General features: G+C 41.5%; 1 pseudogene across 1 annotated transcript; it reads left to right on the top strand.

Annotated features, from left to right (window-relative positions):
* Positions 1-5,019: 5,019 nt before the first annotated feature.
* Positions 5,020-8,577, top strand: LOC306921203 (extracellular calcium-sensing receptor-like; annotated as a pseudogene). The gene is made up of 3 exons: positions 5,020-5,127; positions 7,298-7,421; positions 7,665-8,577. The product of its transcript is annotated as an extracellular calcium-sensing receptor-like (transcript).
* The last annotated feature ends 256 nt before the right edge of the window (positions 8,578-8,833 follow it).

Raw genomic sequence — 8,833 nt, 5'->3', positions numbered from 1 at the left:
ATAAACATTTTAGGAGTGAATACATATGTTTCGATGCCTGTGACAGCCTCTCAGCTGGTCAAACAATGCTGCTCCGCTGTTCTACGACAGAAAAACAGGTGAGGACAAAGCGTACGACAGCTCCCGACCAGACGTGGTTTTTGTCTTGGCTCAAGTTCAAAATCAGACGTTGGCGCAAATCGTAAATGCCGACAATTGCGGTAATTTCGGCGTACACCCATATTTTGGCGTACGCACGGTTGATAAATGAGGGCCTAAGACCCTCAAACCGTTGAGCCTATCCCTCATGTAGTCATAAAACATTGTAGCCCCAACATTAGATTTCCACACCTTGTGAAATAATTTGTGAATCCCTGTCAGATATTCTGGTTCTGTTTAAACCACTGTTTTAATACAATGTCTTAACTGTATACTTTTCCACCATTCCGTTTCCGTATCAGGTAGACTATATTTGACCTTTAATTGATCAAATGACGTAGAAAACAGAATTAATACAATACATTTTCAGAAGACATTAGATTTGTTTTTCTTTAATCTTTGAGTTTTCCTGTGAGCACAGTTGTAAGAGTTTAAATTCTGATGGTTATAAATGCTAACTCCTGTTTGAACATGGGAGTAGAGTGCTATTTGGTCAACATATGTATGGAATTAATTCTGTACTGGCCATATGGAGCGTTTCTTGAGTGTACAGGGTTTGATGAGGTCAGATCAACATATGGAATGTCAAAACAGGTCAGCTCCATATATGGAGATCCAAGGGTGGCATCGGAGGCATTGTCTTGAGTGTACAGGGTTTGATGAGGGCTCAGGTAGGGCCAGGCCTTAATTCTCGGGCCTGTTTTGAACTCTAGTTTTCGCCGGCTGCCGGGCGTGGCTGCATGCACTAATAACTTTGGGGCAGGCCGCAGGCCCGTCTGTAGATTTTAAATGGACAGGTATCAGTCAAAAGGGAGACATCGAAGAGGAAGGATGAGTGGGGTAGGATCAACATATGGAATGTCAGAACAGGTCAGCTCCATATGGAGATCTAAGGGTTTGAGGTTTGAGGTCAGATGTAGAGTTGCTGGCCAGCTCTATATATGCAGATCTAGGTGATGATCCAGTCTTCTCCATGTATGGCTATCCAGGTTTTGATGAGGTCAGTGTCGTGATCTTCATATATGGAGACGGCCATATGGTGGCGTGCAGTGTCACGAGGAGTGATGTCACGAGGCGTGAGGAGGGGGAAAAGTATGGTTCAGTATAACGGTTTATATACAAATACAAATATACACTGTTCCTTATTGTGTCAAAAATCGCAAAAAACAGGCCTCCTCGTGGCGCTATAAAGGCCCATGTGAAAATGCAGGGCAGAGATTTTTCCCTGACCTCTAGGGAGTGTGCGTACATTTGCTGTATTTTGCTATTTTGTTATAACTATGATGAATATAGTTATGAGCTTATATGACACTGAACAAATATAGACCATCAGTAGTAAACATGGCCATCAGTAGTAAACCCATGTGTACTCGCTGACGCTAATTAATTAATGCTAACATGTTTTGAAAGGTCCGGGATAGATAGACTCGATTGTCTCGCCGGACCTGAACATTATTTATAACACCAACAGTGCACCTGTTGAGCCGGTAGGCAGTATTTCATCACCCCTGGGCCAGATACATGTCATCAGTGGTAAACACACACCTGCCGTTTAATTCTAGTACCCACCTGGGTATGGTCTGTGTTGTTGCTAGACGATCAGAGATGTCTGCCTGGCCCTATACCCTCTGGACACTTCTGAATGCAAGGTAGTTACACCAGCGAGAACACAAAGCTGTACGCCCACTACTTTAGACACCAATCATATCACCACCCCAATGAAAACCTTTTGATTGGTTTTGCAATCCCTTTTTTTCAGTTTCCTCCACTTTTGAGAGGAAGAAAAAAATAACACCTGTGTGAAGTGAGGGGCGCTCTTATCATCTTACAACATCGAGAAGGGAATTCGGTATAGCTTGCATACAGCGTATAGCTTGCATACATACAGGTATATGTTATATATATGTATATGTATATGACATACTGCACTCTACTGACGGTTTTAGAGGCAACGACCTTTAGAGACAATAAGACAAGACTTGGAGTCTTGGAGAGTTGCCGTCTCTAGTACACTAGGTTTGTACAGAGTACCCATGGTAAGTTCATCACTTAGTTGAAACCCACTTTTACCATCACCAATTATGCTTGATTTTGGTTACTTACTGTATTTTTAAAAAAAGAAAAAAAAGACAAACATAATATAGTGTTGTTACCGTTTAAAGGCATAGAACATGCCACAGGCAAAGCATGCGGGTGAAGCAGGCACATCTTTAATGGAGGGGGGTTGGGTGGAGGAGGTTTCCAGAAGGTCAGAGTGCAATGCATCTGTGTTAGAGTTCTGATGCTCTGCCCAGGCCTGCATGGTGGAAAGTAACATTTACTCCAGTAATAGTTGGGTAGTTGAATGTATCATACCATTCTAATGTTAAACCTTATGATCAAACACCGTCATCAATACATAATAAGGTTACAGCAATGGCATGAAACACAATACATTGCAACATGCGTGCCTGTAAAATCTGAATCTTTGAGTCAATTGTGGTTATATCACCAGCCAATTGAAGGTTACAATTTCAAAGTGAGTCCACACATGATTAGGCCTGTCACAATTATCAAATAATCCCCTAATCACATTTTTCTTTAGATAATCACAATTATTTTTGCATATTTGTCAATTGTTTCCACGCTGAAAAATGGCCATATACTTAAAAAATAGCAGATCTACAAGCTTAAAATATCACTTTGTGGTGTTCGTAGAATATCACTGCTATTTTGTACATTTTATGGAAGAGAAAAAATATTAAAAAATAGATAAAAGTGCCCCTCGTGGCACAGGTCACCAGGAAGAAGAAGCAAAAGAAAGAGTAGGCCTATATTTCAGATGTTTTGTACCTTTTCCAGGTCAGCCCCGGAGCCACCTGCGCCTGTCTGAGTGACCGGAACCAGTTCCCATCCTTCTTTAGAACAATTCCAAGTGACGCTTTCCAGGTGAACTGCTAGTACTACAGATAATACTGTTTGTATCAAAAAGTACTTCACGTTCCACACACTTTTGATTAATTGAAACTGGTGGGCCCTATTGTAAACAAGTGCAATGCTTTATGGTGTCGTCCACTCACAGTTAACAGTTTTTGTATTGAGTTGTACTGTACTTGAACTGTACTGTAATTCTGCAAACTGTCAATATATACTTCAATCAATTGTCAAATACCTCCCTCTAGTGAGTGTAATCAATACTGCATATTCCCTCTCATTTTGCTTGTGTGCATTACTGCTGGAGCTGGAGGTCTTTATTGAAAGTGTAAAAACAAAAAAGAGAACGATTAGACGTTTTCCTTTATGGAATCTGTGTAAGAGATTCACTCACTTCCCCCTATGTACAATCTAGCCCAGAGATGGGCAAATTTGATGATGGAGAGGCCACTACAGTAGCCTATATTACACACTCACTCCAGAGGGTCACATTGCATACTGTCGGGCAGAAACCACTTATCTCCGTATTTTAACTTTTTCCTACTTTGTCATTCTATGTTACACAAAAGTAGCCGAAAATCTGCTTGATATATTTGAAATTAGGGATGCACCGAAAGGGAAATTCTTAGCCGAAACCGAATACCGAATATAGGAAACAGTTGGCCGAAAACCGAATACCGAATATCCGAATATGATTAATATTATATATATTTTTTCCTACCATTGCTGTCATGGCCGTACCTTAAAACTACCTGATTTATGGCAAAATAAATGGTTATGGCAAAACTTAACTTAACTAATAATCACTATTATGGGTCCATAACACATTTATTCATCTCTTTTGAATGCATTAATTGCATACACTATTCGGTGATATATTTTCTGCCTATAGTATTGGGGCCGAAAATGCATTTTTAACCATTTTCTGCCGAATATTTTCTGTGGTCGAATATTCGGTGCATCACTATTTGAAATGGAATCCTGAAATATTTGTATAAACTTTTTTAATTTCAAATTAATTTAGAACTAGCCTACTTATGTTAACTTTATGAACTCAAATACAAATTCATTAAAAAAGACAATGTAGCACTATAGTCATTGAGCTAAGATAGACTGAAGTAATTATAGCAGGTTATCTTTGCATGTTTGGAATTATAACAGCTGTAAAGGTGAGGGCCGCATGAGGCCCCCGCTGGCACTCAGTTGCCCATATATGATCTATTCTAGAACTTGCATGTCCTTCCATTCTTCATCCAATCAGGTGCAAGCTATGCTCCAGATAATGAGGCGTTTTGGGTGGACCTGGTTTGGATTGGTGATCATTGATAATGACTATGGACACAGCGCTGCCAGGTCCTTCCGGTCTGAGGTGGAGCGGTCCGGGTTGACTTGTCTGGCGTACGTGCAGGTTCTGCCCACGGACGGTGACCCAGCCGAACTTAAGAGGATTGTCACTGTGATGAAGACATCCACAGCTCGTGTCGTCATTGCATTTTGTTATGATAACCATATGGTTAAACTCCTGGAGGAGGTTGGGGTTATGATACATGTTCATTATGGTCATTCATGATTATAGGGAATCTGAAATTAGCTATATTAAAGTTGAGACATTCTTTCAGAAAATTAAGTAGGTTGCTTTGTTGTTGTTTTTGTTGTTTTCGCAACCATTTACTTATTGCAGTGCAGCAATTTAATCACTCATTGGAACCAACAATTCCATTTATTTATTGCAATGCAATTGAATCACTCATTGGAATAAACAATTCCAATGCTCAGCAATTGTTTATTTATTTTTCTTAAATTTTTTTGCCTTATTTTGCTTTTTATTTGGCCATTAATGAGAACTGTAGCACATACACACATATATTCTGTTCAACACAACAGGTGGTAAAGCAGGATGTGGCAGGTCTGCAATGGATGGCCAGTGAGGTCTGGTCGACATATACTGTACTCCAGACTCCTGCCTTCATGCCGTACCTGAGAGGCACCCTGGGTATCGCCATCCGTCGTGGAGAGATACCAGGTCTCAAGGACTTCTTGTTAAAACACATCCTGCCCACCACCCTGACAAGAGACGTGAAAATAACCTAGTGAGTCTTTTGTTTCATTTAGTATCTAAGTATTTACTTTTTATATGTGGCCAAGTCTTCATTGTGTTTCTTCAGGTGAAGCAGTTTTGGGAGCACACATTTCAGTGTAAATTTGCACCCCTTCCACCAGCGTGGGTGGATGCTGGTGGAAGGGTGTGTACTGGACAAGAGGACCTAGGAACAGCAGAGACTCCACTGCCTGAAGTGTCAGACCTCAGATATGAGTATAACGTGTACAAGGCTGTGTATGCTCTGGCCCATGCCCTCCATGACATGCTGCAGTGTGTGCCGGGAAGGGGGCCTTTCACTGGGCACAGCTGTGCCAGTTCGCAGAAAATACAACCATGGCAGCTGGGATATTAATTCACAGTGCTGTGAAGTATCTGGACCAAACAGAGAGACTGGTTTTCTCTCTATAAAGCCCATGAACAAACTTGACTTAAATACTTAGGCAAAAGTACTCAGAATAAAGTCGGAGGCAGACAGGCAAATGAATGAAGGTTTCGGAGTCCAGATTTATTGCAGAGAGAGTAGCCTACAAGTCACAGCCATGGGGCCGGAGCCCCCTAGCCTACATCCTTCAGCCTGAACAGCCTTCAGGACACTAACACACAGATTGAACATCTCAGTATATTTTATACAAGCCCAAATCCCAATACACATTTGAAACAGACAGTCACCAAATGGTCACAGGTCACTAGGTGTGGTCACAGCTAAGAACAACAGGAGACCTCTAGTCTAGGTGCTGCTAGATCAAAGTAGGCCTATAGCTATTTAGCATAGAGTACAAGCTGTGACCTGGTGCCTAAATGTCTGCCCTGTTGGTCAGTTCTATAGCTAGTAATAATCAGGCCTACAAATGTAGATGTGAATTTAGTCTATGTCTAGTTTAACATTATTAAGCGATATTAATGAAATGTGGTTCCACCAGATACGACAGCTGTTTCAGTTAAAGTTTCTATAGATAGACCCACATTTTGAATAATAATATTTAAATATGACATTATGAAAGGCAAGACATTTTTATTTGTATATAGAGTGGTTGTTTCGTAACGTCTCCCTGTCTCTCCAGCTCTTTAATAAACAGAAAATGCATCTAGAGATGAATTGCACATTTCCTCGAATTAGGAGAGAGAACATCACAAAGAACATTTATAAGCTTGTGTTTCAGTTCCAGTTTTGTCTGCTCATTTATTTGTTGAATCACTTCCAATTTCACTAACACGTATTTGATTGAATGAGCCCCCCCACACACACACATCGCGCACGCACGCACGCACGCACGCACGCACGCACGCACGCACGCACGCACGCACGCACGCACGCACACACACACACACACACACACACACACACACACACACACACACACACACACACACACAATTTCTCTAGGCCTATTTCAAGGGTGTAGTTAATACATCAATCCCTGACAATGTGTCTAGTGTTAATGTGATTGCATACAGTAGTTTTTAGTTGTTGTGTCTTCCTTTATTTCCTTCACTATTTCTAGCTTGTGTACTACCTGGAAAAGGTCAACTTCACCACATAATTTGGTGATGAAGTATCCTTTGATGAGAACGGTGATCCCATACATTCAATCTATGATGTCATGAACTGGGTGTGGCTCCCCAACGGAAGTGTAAAGGTTCAGCATGTAGGTGTGGTCAAGAAGTCGGCCTCCGGAGATAACGAACTCATCCTTGATGGAGACACAATTTTCTGGAGCTTTGAATCCACAAAGGTCCCCTTATTGGCTTTCCAAAATATTTAATGTTGAGCTCGTTATGAGAATGTAATTTACTCGAGTCCAGTGGTTTACAACTTTATCTGGATCAGGGCTCACTTGGACTGTGTGCATTTTCTAAGCATGTTTATTTTAATGATCAATCACATTGGTATTCAGGCAGTACGACTCTGAGTGTGTGCTGGTATTCAGGCAGTACTACTCTATTTGACCTGTATGTCAATACAGGTATTGGATTTAGGATATAACTGCTTAAACACTTGCTATAAACACAACACGAGATCAGAACACTGGTATCGGTATTCGGTATATTGGTATCGGCTAACACAGAAATTGTGGTATCGAGATTGGATCGGGAACTGAAAAAGGGATATCCCTAGAATCAATGCATTGTTACTTCCCTTTGTAGCCTCCTCAGTCAGTGTGCAGTGAGAGCTGTTCTCCTGGAACCTGGAAAGCCAGAAGGAAAGGAGAACCTGTCTGCTGCTTGGACTGCAATGCTTGTTCTGAGGGAGAGATCAGCAATCAAACAGGTTAGTTCATACTTGGTTTACTGGTCCATAGCCTGGTTACTATAGCCCATACCCTGTTATACTAGTCCATAGCCTGTTTACTAGTCCATACCCTGTTTACTAGTCCATACCCATGTTTACTAGTCCATACTCTGTTTACTAGTCCATAGCCTGTTTAGTAGTCCATACCCTGTTTACAAGTCCACCCCCCACTTGAGGATGATACCTAATTGTCTGTCCCTTTAACCTTGGTGTCTTTGTTAGAGTCTACAGTGTGCATCAGTTGTCCAGAGGACTTCTGGTCCAATCCCCAGCATGACCACTGTGTCCCTAAGAGCGTGGAGTTCCTCTCCTACCACGAGGCCCTCGGTATCTCCTTGACAACCATCGCATTGTTAGGCACATTTATGTGTGCCATTGTCCTGGGGATCTTTGTCTATCATCGAGACACACCCATGGTACGCGCCAACAACTCAGAACTCAGCTTCCAACTTTTGCTGTCACTCAAACTATGCTTCTTGTGTTCACTTCTGGTCATTGGCCGCCCCAGACTATGGACTTGTCAGCTGAGGCATGCAATATTTGGGATCAGCTTTGTGCTGTGTGTCTCGTGTATCCTGGTAAAGACTATGGTGGTGTTGGCTGTGTTCAAGGCCTCCAAGCCTGGGGGTGCAGACATTATGAAGTGGTTCAGTGCTATGCAGCAGAGAGGAACAGTTCTTGTTCTTACTTCTATCCAGGCAATAATCTGTATAGCCTGGCTGGTATCTGCCTCACCAACTCCCCATACAAACACACAATACCTCAGTGATACGATAGTCTATGAGTGTGAAGTGGGATCAACAGTTGGTTTTGCAGTGTTTTAGGTTATATTGGCTTACTGGCACTCCTCAGTTTTGTCCTGGCATTCATGGCACGGAATCTTCCAGACAACTTCAATGAAGCAAAGTTAATCACTTTCAGCATGTTGATCTTCTGTGCCGTGTGGATAGCCTTCATCCCAGCATATATCAGCTCTCCAGGCAAATATGCAGATGTAGTGGAGGTATTTGCTATTTTAGCATCTAGTTTTGGCCTTTTGGTGCCGCTGTTTGGACCAAAGTGTTATATAATGCTTTTAAAACCTGAGAGAAACACTAAGAAGGCCATCATGGGTCGTGGTGCCTCCACGACATAGGAGCAGAAATAAAATTATACTAACATTTTCCATGTGTGTATTTTATAACAATTTGTGTATTATGGATATTTTTGTATTGCTGAAAACCTTGGGTATGTTTTCTTCCAGATTAAATTAAAAGCAGTAATCCAGTCAGAGTTGCAAGCATCTATCATAAATACAAATTGCTTACAAATGTTTTTAGTCCTTTATAGATAAGAATAAAGTGCACAAGGTTGTGGTTATTGTTATGATATTAGCCCATGCACAGTACATC

This window comes from Electrona antarctica, assembly GCF_951216825.1.
Source record: "Electrona antarctica genome assembly, chromosome: 4".
Taxonomy (NCBI): domain Eukaryota; kingdom Metazoa; phylum Chordata; class Actinopteri; order Myctophiformes; family Myctophidae; genus Electrona; species Electrona antarctica.
This window is presented reverse-complemented; position numbering and strand designations above follow the sequence as displayed.